At 42.8% G+C, this 13,111-nt stretch overlaps 1 long non-coding RNA gene across 1 annotated transcript in view; it reads left to right on the top strand.

Moving 5' to 3' along the window:
* The window catches only part of LOC105468048 (uncharacterized), a 95,123-nt gene that overhangs the window by 75,849 nt on the left and 6,163 nt on the right, over positions 1-13,111 (top strand). Inside the window, exon 4 of the long non-coding RNA XR_011609990.1 lies at positions 10,755-10,845. This is a non-coding gene — a long non-coding RNA (uncharacterized lncRNA). The remainder of the gene's footprint in view (positions 1-10,754; positions 10,846-13,111) is intronic.

Genomic DNA, 13,111 nt, shown 5'->3' with positions numbered 1-13,111 from the left:
GAGCCAGTGGCGACCAGGCAGCACCACCAACTATCGTACAAGGCAGGATTTCTCAACTACCCCCTTGAATGTAGATGCCGCCCTCTGCCAGTGAAACCAGGGCCCCGGCTCTCTTATCTATTTTGTGCAGTGCTCAGTGGCATGCCATGCACCAGAGATTTGTTAAAATATATATGGTGATGGTAAATACAGATTAAAATAAAGTGCTGAGAAGCCAAGCCTATTAACTCACCTTGAGGTCCTTGCCCTGGTGGAGAAGTCAGGCAGAACAAATGGCCCTGTAATGCTCCAAGCCAAAAGCCCCCAGTGGGAAGACTTTGCGATCAGCATGTGTGGAGGAATTAACTGCACACTCCCTTTAATGTTCATCAGAATTGAACGCTGCTAATTTACAGCACTTCAGCACTTCGGGGCCCCTTAGAGTCTTTCCAATTATGCTAGTGAGGAGGTGACTGGCTTGTGATCCCCATGGTGAGACTGTGGAAGCAGAACTTAGCAGCAGAGGCCTGGGGTTCCAATGTGCCCATCCTAATGAAGCACATTGTTTGCTCCATTCTTACTGTCCATGACCCCCAGGCTTCCTGGGCATTTTCTTCACCCTGGTTTCCCGTACCCATTCTGGAATGGAGAAGCGGGGCAGTCACACAACCAACGCTGGGAGCAGAGTGTGTGTAGCCTTAAATTTCTAGTTAAAAAGCAATAAATCTGAAGTCAGGTAATGAATTCCATTTTGAGTAATGTCATTATGGACATCTATTCAAAGAGTCCATATAGCACAGGCAGAATGACTGGAAAACCTAGTATAATATGCTGGCTTTTTTCCCTGTGCCAAATTAACAGTGAAGGCCTTTTAAAGGATGCTTCATTCAGGCTCTCTTATTATCAGAAATATTATACAAGCTGGAGCTGAGGCCTGACTGCAGTTGCACTGCTGCGATAACTCCCACTGCTGGATCAATGGCTGGCAGGATTCCACCGTCAAAGGAGCTCCAAGCAGCGAGGCCAGAGGTCCTAGTGCACTGTTCTCTCCTAGAGCCTAGAAGAGGGAAAGAACAGGGGAAGAAGGTCCTGGAAATGTAAGTGGCAAGGGGATTTTCTCTGGGACTTCTTTCTTGGATCATCTTGCAGGATCCATTTTTAAGGTGTATCGTGCAGGATCTGTTTTATTCAATCCGTCTTACATTCAGTTAGCCACCGGTTCTTCCTAGGACGCTCATCAGTTATACCACCACTTTATAACCTTCAGCTGCTTCCCATTGTTATCTTTAAAAAGTTTAGCCTGCTCACCCTGAAAATCACCAGGCCTCCCAAACTTTAATGTACACACCCATCACCTGGGGATCTTGTTCAGCTGCAGTTCTGATTCAACAATCCTGAGGGGCGGCCTGGGATTCCATGAGTGTAGTAAGCTTCCAGTGGCCTACACTTGGAGGAGCAAGGCTCTAGAACATTGGTTCTCGAACTTGAGCTTGCATTAGAATTGCTGGAGGGTTGTTAAAACAGAGGTTCTTGGCCCCGCCCCCAAAGTTTCAGACTCGGTAGGTCCAGGTTGGGACCCAGGCAGCACAATTTGAGAATCATTGCTTAGGGTAATGGTTCTGAAATCTGGCAGCACATATGTATTATCTAAACAAAAATGAGGAGATTTAAAAACATACGGATTCTCACCTCTGACTCAGATTCATGAAATCAGAGTCTCTGGAGATGAGGCCCCAGCATTGAAATCTTTTTCCACTCCTTAAGTGATTTTTTTCAATATGGATTGAGAATCATTGCTGTAAAGCATGGTTTTCAGCACAACTACCATACAGTGTCTAGATAGGAAAATAAGACTATGCCGTTAGCCCCAAATTTGCTTTGTACTGCTGTATTCCAGAACTTTTGGATTAAACTGGTTTTTCCTCCCTGAAATAAGCTTCCTTATGCACTGTCAAAACCCCATCTGTCTTTCATGGCTTATCTCAAATTCCATCTCTTTCATGAGGACTTTCTCCAGGTCTGCAGCCAGCTGAGAGCTCTGTTCCTTGAGCTGTCTAATTCCAGTCTCAGTTGAAATGCTTGGCCAGGCGCTGTGGCTCACGCCTGTAATCCCTGCACCTTAGGAGGCTGAGGCAGGTGGATCACGAGGTCAGTAGATCAAGACTATCCTGGCTAACACGGTGAAACCCCATCTCTACTAAAAATACAAAATATTAGCTGAGCGTGGTGGCGGACGCCTGTAGTCCCAGCTACTTGGGAGGCTGAGGCAGGAGAATGGCGTGAACCCGGAAGGCGGAGCTTGCAGTGAGCAGAGATAGTGCCACTGCACACCAGCCTGGGTGACAGAGCTCGACTCCATCTCAAAAAAAAAAAAAAAAAAGAAAGAAAGAAATGCTCACCTCCCTCATTTTGTCCCTCCTTCCTGTTCCCATAATCGTCCTGGGCAGCCTCTTTTGTAAAACCTTACACCTGTACTAGGGTTATCTGTGTGCCCGTTGACCTTGCCCCACCAGCTTGCAAATGACTCACAGGCAGGAACTGTACCTCGTTCATCCTGCTTGTCCTTCCCAAAGTACATTGTCCTATCCTAGAAGGAAGCCCCTCACTTAGAACCTATCAAGTTGCTCTGTGCTTGTTCCTCTGTGGCCCTGGACATACACTTTCTTTCATAATATCCACCACTTCTGTAGTTGCCTTAACTTTCTCTGGTAGGTATAATCTGCTTGAGTGGAGGGACTATGCCATGCACATCTTTAGATCCTCACATCCCTCTACCCTCAATAAACACTCCTTTTTAGGTTCTTGCTACTCAAAATGTGGTCCATGGACCAACTGTATTGGCATCACCTGCAACTTGTTAGAAATGCAGTCTCTCAGGCCCCACCCAGATCTACTGAATCAGAATGTGCATTTTAACAAGGTCTCAAAGTGATCTGTGAACTCATTAAAGTTAGAGAAGGACTGGGCACCGTGGCTCAGGCCTGTTTTCCCAGCACTTGGGAGGCTGAGTTGGGAGGATTGCTTGAGATCAGGAGTTCAAGGCCAGCCTGGGCAACATAGTAAGACCCTGTCTCTACAGTAAATTTGCAGGGCATGGTGGTACATGCCTGTAGTCCCAGCTATTAATACTTGGGAAGCTGAGGTAGGAGAATCACTTGAGCCCAGAAGGTCCAGGCTGCAGTGAGCCAAGATTACACCACTTCACTCCAGCCTGGGTGACACAGCAAGACCTTTCTCAAAAATAAAATTAAATTAAATTTACAAGTTAGAGAGGCACTTCTTTGGGAGGCGACATAGTAAAATATTTAAGAGAATGTGTCCTGGACTCAGACTATTAAGCTTGGGCGAGTTACGTAAACTCGCTATGCCACAGTTTTCCCATCTATAAAGTGAGAATATTAACAGTCCTCACCTCATAGTGATGTGGAAATGTTAACTAAAGTAATGTGTAAGTAAAACACTCAGAACATTATAAGCACTCAATAATACAGTATCAACTATTATTACTCAATTGAAACTGGTTAACTTTAATTGAATTTGAACTGCCACCTAGAATAAACAAGAAAATGAAACACAATTCTGCATGGATGTCAGAAACGTGAAATATAAAAGGTAATAAATAAAAATATTAAAAACCCCTTAGCAAATGTTAAGGAGCGTATCAAATGATTCCTGTGTTGAACCTTAAGCAATTAGGCGGCTGGAGCCTTGAAAGTTACCATCCCCCAATTTTCTGCTGTGTCACTAGGTTTTTCTCTACTGCGCAATTCTTTCAGGTCATCTCCACTCTGCTATGCCTAAAAGACAACTTCATACAGTGCATTCGTGTCTTAGACCCCCAGATCTCCTGTAGCCTTTGCAATTACCGCGGCGGCCATGAAATACGCTCCTTGGGTGGCTGAAACATATGCACACACTGCCCCCTAGGGGATATCCTCTGTCATGACCCTCCAAAACAAGAAAGAAGTCTCTTGGGGGGTGTGTAATGGGCTTCAAGGAAAAGGGCTGAAACCTTTACTGTAACATCCTATACCGCTTTGTAAATACTATTGGTCCACTCTAAAGTTAAGTAATAATAATATGCACTAGTGTTGAGCCTTACTAGAATTTGTGAAACAGAATATGGTATATGTGACCTGGATTTGTTTCCCTCAAATGTTAGGAAAAGGCATTAACACAGTGAGAGTCTAGAATGATAACCTATATTTGAAATGAAACCCTGTGTTTGTTGATATTTCTTGAAAAATGATACATTCCTACCCCATACAGTAGATCCAAAACTTAAGGTATTGAAGGAATGGCAGGGCAATGTTAGCAACATTATGATGAACTTCATTCAACAGATAATTATTGAGAGGCTACTATGTCCCCAGCACTTGCGGTTTTCACTGAACAAGAAAGGCAATTCTTGTTTTCATGGAGCTGACACTCTAAGTAATATGGTAGCCACCCACTCTTGTATCCCTGCTGTCCCCCTCAGCTTCCGGTGAGCTTTCCTTGGCTCTAGAGGGTGCTGACTTGCCTTGGTGTGGAAGACAAGAGCAGCCAGTGTACCCTGGTCACCCCGAAAGCATCTCACAGACAGAACTGCATTATAACCTCATACAGCCTGATGGGGTATTTTTCTTTTTCTTTCTTTTTTGTTTTCTTGTTGTTTATGGTAGGGTTTTGTTGTCGTTTGTTTTATTTTGGTGGGTCTTTGCTAATTCCTGGCATCTTTCCAGGTCTTTTGGAGCCATACCAACAGAGTAAGAGAGTAGTATCTTGCAAACCAACCCCCAACCTATTGTTGTCCTCTGTCTTAAATCCTGCTTCATTCTGTATGTCTCCTGTGTCTTCTGCCAGGGCTTCCCTAGGTACAACTTCAAATTGAACATATCGTGGCTGCTCAAAATGAGAAATAAACATTCAACAATATATAAGCTGCAATATAAGCTGCAAAATGACCAAGAAAACATTTAATTTGGAGGAAAAAAGAGCTTAAGAATGGGTGTGTGTGTGTGTGTGTGTGTGTGTGTGTGAGAGAGAGAGAGAGAGAGACAGAGAGAGAGCTAGCTACAATACATCACAGCATCTGATCCTTATCTTGGCTCCAGAGTGGAGGAGAGAGAAGGATTATGAAGACCCTTAGAGCAAAAAAGTTTTGCCCACCATGCTGCTTGAGGCACACAGCAGAATCAAACTAACTTCTGATTCAGTAAAGTCCCCAAACTTACTAATGGATTCAGTTCAATGGCTCCATTTGAACCCACAAACTTACAGTATATTTCTTTCCTCATAAACTCTGTCACTATCATCATTCTGTACCTACCTTCTGGTCGCCTAAGCTACCTCCTGATATTCACAATTCCCTCCTCATGGTCACCTTAGAGACACAATGGCCAAGCCTTCTCTGCTTTTGGTGTACCTTGGAGACACTGGAGTCCCTTTGCCTTCAAAGTTGCTGGGGGGCTAGACTTGCAGTGACCACTGTGTGTCCCCCCATCCTTGAACCCTTCCCTTGGGCTCCTCCTGAGATCGTGCTCAAGCTGATGGGGAGCCCTGAGAAGACACCATTCCACAAGAGTGGCCTCACATGTGCAAACATCCTGGATGTTTCTGTATGTCAGTTTCCTCCTCCTTCCTCCAGAGCTCTTTGGATGTTGGAGTGAGGACTAACAATGACAGACTGTCTTGCCCCACCCAGTCCTCTATTCAGTTCATTTCCTGAGCTTACATGTCATTTCTACCAACCAGCCACTCAGCATCCACGAATGGCTCCCTCTGTGTCCTACTCGGGGTTGGGCCTTGTCTGTCCTGTTTTCTGTAGAATCTCCAGCAATAGAAGAACACCGAGCACATGGCAAGGCACTCAATAAAGAAAACAGGTAGGTACCTTTATGGAGCACTGACTGTATAAACTGTTCATTTCTTATTTAATTGATCCTCATAACAAACCCCAGTCTACATCTGAGAAGCAAACGTGAGTCTTACAGAGCCTAAGTAACGTGTTCAATGTCACACAGCTGTGCCTAACAAGAACAGACTTTAAGCCCAGAGACTCTAACTTCAAAGCCTTTATCCACTATGCTGTGCTTCTTCCTCTCGGAGTAAGGTTTGAGCCTTTCTTGCCTCCTTGTTTGGGGAGCAAAACTCATAAGTTGGTTTAGTCATTAGAGAAACCTCCAGTAATATAGGAGTTAAGAGCTGAATCTAGCCGGGCGCGGTGGCTCATGCCTATAATCCCAGCACTTTGGGAGGCCAAGGCAGGCAGATCACAAGGTCAGGAGATGGAGACCATCCTGGCTAACACAGTGAAACCCCGTCTCTACAAAAAAAAAAAAAAAAATTAGCCAGGCGTGGTGGCTGGTACCTGTAGTCCCAGCTACTTGGGAAGCTGAGGCAGGAGAATGGCATGAACCCAGGAGGCAGAGCTTGCAGTGAGCTGAGATCGCACCACTGCTCTCCAGCCTGGGGACTCAAAAAAACAAAAACAAAAAACTGAATCTAGAATTATTTCTTATTTCTCCCATCCTTCTCCTTTGGACTAAAGATTCGGTATTTCTTCCCAACTCTCCTCTAGACCACCACCGCCAAAGCAAATGCTAATTTTCAGCTGGGGTCTGTTAGCTCAAGACAGAATAGAAAGCTCTGCAGCAGGCTGAGTGCCCCAGGAACCAGCAGTACTAACAGTGCCACTACTGAATACCCCAAGTGCCTGTCAATGGCTTCCTAACAAATGGCTTCATTTAGACTCTCCTACAGGTCAGCTGCTGCATGTCCACCCGAGACAGCTAAAGGCCACACTCCTACACTCTCTTTCCTGTTCTGGAAAATGACACTGAAACCGTAATGAGCCCAGAGGAAGCCAACCAGACAGGAAATAAACCCACTTGGGTGCGTGTGCTTTTGGAAGAGTTTTGGAAGACCTTTCATCTCCTGGGAAAACACTTGTTTGATACAATCATGGCCGTCTATTATTCATTATTTCATTGGTGGGAAAGCTGGTGGGGATTGATTACAAAATGAACTTTAAGCTAAGAGGACAGCTAGGAGGTGCCTCTGAGAGGCTCCGTTGACAGGGGCCAGTGGTGATGTCAGAGGAGCTCGGGTCAGGAATTCTGGGGCAAGGGCAGAGTTGATGAACCTTATTTTTAGATGGTGTTGATATTTTTAGTGAAAGTCCAACAGCGTCTCCATTTTTGGTTGGGGGGGTAGAGAGAGAAGGGATGACTTCCTGGAGTTAGTCATTTCCTCTGCTGGTGAAGAGATTTAGCGGTGCTCCTATGTCATAGGAAGTGCCTGGAGATGGTAAACACTGCTGACATAATGGGAACTTACACCATGGGTGTGTCAGAGCACACATATTCCTTCCTGGACCCTGGGCCAGGTGAGTGGGGGATGCTTCCTGTTTTTGGTTCTAGGAGGACTTTTCAACTTCCAGGAGCTGCTCTGGAGAATAAATCACAAGAACTGCTGGGCTAAGCAGCTCAGGCCACAGACATCAGAAAGTGATTTGGTGGCAGGAATTGTTGAATGTGCCCTGGCAGTTCCCAGAACTGCCGAGTCATCTTATCCTCTCTGAGGTGTATAAGGGGCCAAGTGGGTTTGGTTCCAATACTGTAAAGCAATCCTCATCTGAAATTTGCTTGCTTGCCAGAGATGCCCTTAGTGCCTGGATCTCATCCACTAAATCTCATCTACTAAATTCATTCAGCAGATCCTCCCGATTGCGCCTCTGAAATCTCTTGCGAGTCTGGTTCCTCCACTGTACCTCTCCAGATGTCTATCACCTCTTGTATGGATGAGTAGATCACCCGCTCTCCCTGACAATGATCTCTTCCATGTGGTCCTCCTCCATGCTGCTGGTAGTAGGTGCGGCCTTGGAAAACACATAGTAACCTTGTCACCATTCCCCTTCTCCCTTATCCATAGTAGACATTGCTAATCGGTCACGGCAGTTTACCTGCTAAGCCCAGACATGGGTGACCACCCAGTCTTTCTTAACATTGTCCTTCAGCTCTCATGACTGATCAATTGGAAATGGCATTTGACATAAAGTCAATTTGCCATCTTGGTGCTCGTGTTATCTTCCTAAAAACGAAATCCAATTATGGCTCTTCTCTGATGTGAGACTTCCTGTCTTCCTAGTGCCTTCAAAATGAATGCCAATTGCTTGGCAGGTGCCTAGGAACTAAGGCATCTCACCTCTCCTTCCCGTGCGGCCTCATCTTCTCACCTCTCCTTTCCCAACTTCCACTTTTTCCCTATGCATGCCTTGGGGAACGTCACACTCTTTCCCAGATACACTTTGCTTTTCTGTGACTCTTGGCTTTGTGTGGGGTGTTCTTGCTTTCTGGATTTTCCTCTTTCCTTTTTCCTAGCTGTAAACTCTCCTTTTTTCAAACTCTCCATATTTCTCTTCTGCTGCATTTCCAAGATTTCACTAGGCAAAATCAGTGCACCTTTTCTGTGTTCTCTTGGGCTTCTGTTTTTGCCTCTGTTAAAGGATTGTTATTGTAATATGTTTCATGCTGTATATATGTTACAATATATTGTGGTTATTACATTAATTATATGCATTATAGTTATGGTCATGCATTTGCTTACTTATTCGACACATTTATTGACTGCCTTCTATGTGTTGTGTTACTAATCGGTAAATTAATACATGGAATAAATGTTTAATGAACGTGTTTTTGACTATACAAATAAATGATATTTCTTTGCTCATCGAAAATGCCATTAGCCCTTGTATTTCTAGAGTAGCTTCTTCAAAATCACAGAAGTCTGTGAGTGAGATTTAAGTCTTTCCTCAATTATTATAGAAATTTGTGAAAATAAACATGTTTAAAACTTATTTTTACCAACATCAACCAAGATAAATAATTTTACATGAATGCATATATGATTACATGATTTTTAGTCGTATCTTTTCCCTTTTTTTTTGGCTTGCCTTTCCCTTCTCTCTCCATCCTATATTCCCACACCAATAGGGTGACCAGCAATCACTGTTTACTTGAGATTGTCTGAATTTTAGCCATAAAACCCCCACATCCTAGAAAACCTTTCAGTTCCAGGCAAACCAGGATGGTTGGTCACCCACCCCTCCATACCTCTATGTTTCTTTTTCAAGTAATCAATTTTTAAAAATCTACTGTATGATCTTCCATATCATTCTCTGTATTAATATAACACAGATTTGTAATGATTAGTGTTGTTTTATAAAAGCAATCAATTATATTACATTACATCATTACGTGAGATTACATACACTTTCCGCAACCTGACTCGTTTACTAGCAAATCCTTGTGACCACCCCTGCAGGTTAACTGGCAGAACTCCCCTTCATTCTTTTTATTGGTTGCATAAATCTCCATGGTGTAAATATTCCATAATATTTTGGTTGTTCACTTATTAATGAACATTTATTTTGTTTCCAGTTTTTTTTTTTTTTGCCTCATTGAACAATGATCTCACACACACACACACACACACGCACACACACACTTAAATAGCTTCATGTGCTGGTTCTTTCTATGAGCTACATTTTCAAGAGTGGAATTGCTGAATTGAATAGTAAATATTGTTTCAATTTTTATAATTATTGCTAAATTGCTTTTCTAAACAGCTGTAAGACACCATATTTCTGCCATTGGATGTATGAGTACCCTTTCTATCACATCTCCACCAGCTCACCGTCACTGGGTGTGATAATTCTTACTAATTTGTCTATCTGATGGCTATAAAATGACATCTCATTGTTACTTTAATTTGCATTTCCCTGACTACAAGTGAATTTGAGCATTTAAAAGAATGTGCTTGGCTGTTTAGATTTGCTCCTCAGTGATTTGTCTATTTGTATCTTTTACCTGCTTTTCTACTGGATTGACTTACTCTTGACAATTTTAAGAGCTTTTTTGTATGTTACAGGTGCCAGTTGTTTTAAATCTGGTATAAACCTTTTTCTCTAGCTCTGATATTTGACTGTGATTTATTTATTGGATCTTTTGCCATAGGAATACTCTTAATATTTATATATTCAAAAATATCTATCCTTTTTATCTAGCCTTTGAATTTCTAGTCTTGGTTAGGAAGTTCTTCTTAACTCATAGATTATATCTGTAGTTCTATATTTTTGTGAATTATTTTTTGTTTTACTTTTTCATTTGGGTACACAATTTTAGTGGTTTACAGTTGATTCTTTTCTGGTCTCTGATCTCATTGATCCAAGTAGTGCTGGACCTCCCATATTAACTACATGATAGGTCACTGTTGGATGTTCTTCCAGGTATCCAGAGACCCAGGTGAGACTGCCTAAGCCATCTCCCTCTTCTCACCCATACTCACACACATTTCATTGAGTCTCAACATTCATCAAACTCTACACAGTGCAAATAACTATACTCAAGGTTGTTAAATCACCTTTGGGCCAATATGATGGCAATATTTTAGAAACATAAATTATAGTGTAATATTTATATTTTGAATTTTGGCCTTTTAGCTTCTATTCTTTCTCTCTTTTTACAGAACAGTATTCTGATTTTCCTTTGGGAAATAGCTCCTTTATCCACTCTCAGTCATGTGCTTCTAGGTAGAGTTTCTCCATCCCCGGACACAGGGGTGGAGCAGTGATCACCTTCCTAATCCATTCAGTACATTGCCTTACTCCAGCCATTATGATGGCTCAGGAAGTTCACCAGTCAGAGCCAAGGAGACACAAGAAGACATGTTGCCAGGGCTTCTGAGAAAAGGAAGTTGATTTACCTTCTCTCTTTCCTACTGGTTATAAACAGATTCGAATACAGTAGTGGGATATGCTGGCAGATACCCTGGAATCAACCAGCCTAATAACAGAGCCAACAAAGTGGAGTCAAGAAACGAGAGGTGAGAAATTGGGTCCTGATGCCTTGTATGAATGCTGGATCAAGCTGTGTCTGAAGTAGAATCTTCCACTGTTCAATTACGAACCACCCAATTTACCTTGTTATTTGAGATCAGTTTTCTCACCTCTTGCAACTAAATATCTTAATCTGTATAAGACTTTTCTTCTCAGCTATAGTGACTTAATGAGGCTTCTGAAGAATTCACTATATAATTTCACCAATTATCATGCATGGGGCAAGTATCTCAGCTTGAACATAAACCACATCCATCACAGGGACTGATATATGTCCAGTCACCTTGTGAACTGGTATAGTAGGCCTGCCATATGTGTGTTCACACAGGGGCTGAGTTGTGTCTGGAAGAGAAGCCCAGCCCCTCGGGGAAGGAAGCTAGGTTTACGTGCTTGGCCTAGTTGGGGGTGGGGTGATTCTGGGAATTGCACTGGGTTGCCCCTAGTTCCCTGAGCTGGAGCCTTCAGAGAGTGAGGACCATGTGTGAACATGGAAAGAATTCCTCACTGCAACTTTTCTAAGAGCTGACAGTATGTTTGGGTATTTTCTGTAGTCTACAACACAGTTATAGAGACCAGTCCTGACATCTCCAAGGTTTGAGAACACTAGAGTAGGTGAAGGATGAAGGCGAAATACCAGCAGTGGAGGCAGGATCTCGTGGGGAGACCCTGTCTGTCAGGAGTTGGGAAGCTGAGTTGACAAGTGGGGCCTGGCTGGTGCAGCAGCACTCACCACCGGCAGGGGAGCCAGCGCAGGGCCCGCCAGACCCACAGCCTCCTGGCAAAGGGAAAGCAGGAATGGAGAAGAGGGAGAAGCAGTGGAAGACATGTGATTACTCACTGGACCTGGGCATGTAGGAGACACCTCCTGGAGACTCAGAGACACTGGATGATGAGGGGTGCGGGGCGTGAATTTGCAGAGAGCTCCACTTCTGCGTTGGGTTCTGCATCATTTCTGCAATATGAGAAAAAGATCTTAAAAAGTAAGTTACTGTTATAAATGATGCATAATGGCAGGTTAACCTCCCTGCCCTGGTGACTCTGCTCTGCTAGGCTGCTGGTGACACCATGCCTGTTTCTCTCCTGGCTTGTGTCCCCAGACATGTTCTCCTTCTAAAACCCTACTCTTCCAGGAAAAAAGTCTCCTCTGATGTCTGCTAGGCAGAGCCCTATACACCCTCCTCCGTGTTCCCTTAGCATCCTTTATATATGCCTTTTTAATACTTTTCAGGCTTTCTATAATTTGCTTACACACATGTCTCTTCCACTACACTCTGAACAACTTGTGCTATTTTATTTTTCCTAAACCCAGTACAACTGACACACAGTATGTGCTCAATAAATGTTTGCAGAACTACCAACTAGATTTTTTTAAAAGCTATTTTCTAAGCATGTCTTTGAGTGAGAAAATATTTGGATCCAGAGTCTGCTTGAATTGCTGCTCCATTTTATTTGTAAGAGTTCTGTGTGTTCAGTATTGAACTTTTCTTGTTATTTCTGCTTTACTGGGAAATCACAGCTTCTCTTGTTATTTTTCTAGACAAGAGGGGATGTGGCTAGAAATTGAGGGCATCTGACTAGGTTTTTTGAATTAGTGACCTTAATCTCCAATGCCAGAATTAATCTTTCTTTTGTGAGGATCATTTAGCTGAGAAAGAGTTAATACTTACACTACTTCACGAACAAATTGCCTCATTCAGGAAGGGAAAAAAAAATTCTCCCAGAAAATTGGATGTCAGCGGATTATTCCCCCTCAGATCCATGGATTAGTGTGCGTGGGGAGGGCATCCAAGTGGAAAAAAGTGTAATATCAATGTATTTCAGGGCAGCGCTGTTCTTTCTCACCACCTCAATTACGGTTCTCTTCATCATAGGCATCATATGATGCGTGTCTTACTACCTACTTCACTTAAACCTATTATGGAACTTTTTTTGATCATTAAATATTTGAGAGTTCTTTAGAATTAGGATATACTTGCATCAGTGTTGCCTGAATCAACGCTCTCATTTTCCTCTTCACCCAGACATTGGCAATTCAAGAATTATTTAAGATGAGGAGGACCTTAAAGTATTATTCCTCACTTTACAGCCTTATCATAAACAGTCAATTTTATTCAGTGAAGATGTGTAGGCTTGTAAACTATATAAACATGTATTTTTTTCTTTTATAAAGATTCACAATTTACAGTGCTTATTGAAAAAGATAAATACTAGGCTTGGTAAGCCAAGAGTGAAGTTACTGAATATTTAAAAAAA

This window comes from Macaca nemestrina, chromosome 11 (assembly GCF_043159975.1).
Source record: "Macaca nemestrina isolate mMacNem1 chromosome 11, mMacNem.hap1, whole genome shotgun sequence".
Lineage (NCBI taxonomy): Eukaryota > Metazoa > Chordata > Mammalia > Primates > Cercopithecidae > Macaca > Macaca nemestrina.
The sequence above is the reverse complement of the archived record's forward strand: the minus strand, read 5'-3'. Positions and strand labels throughout refer to the sequence as shown.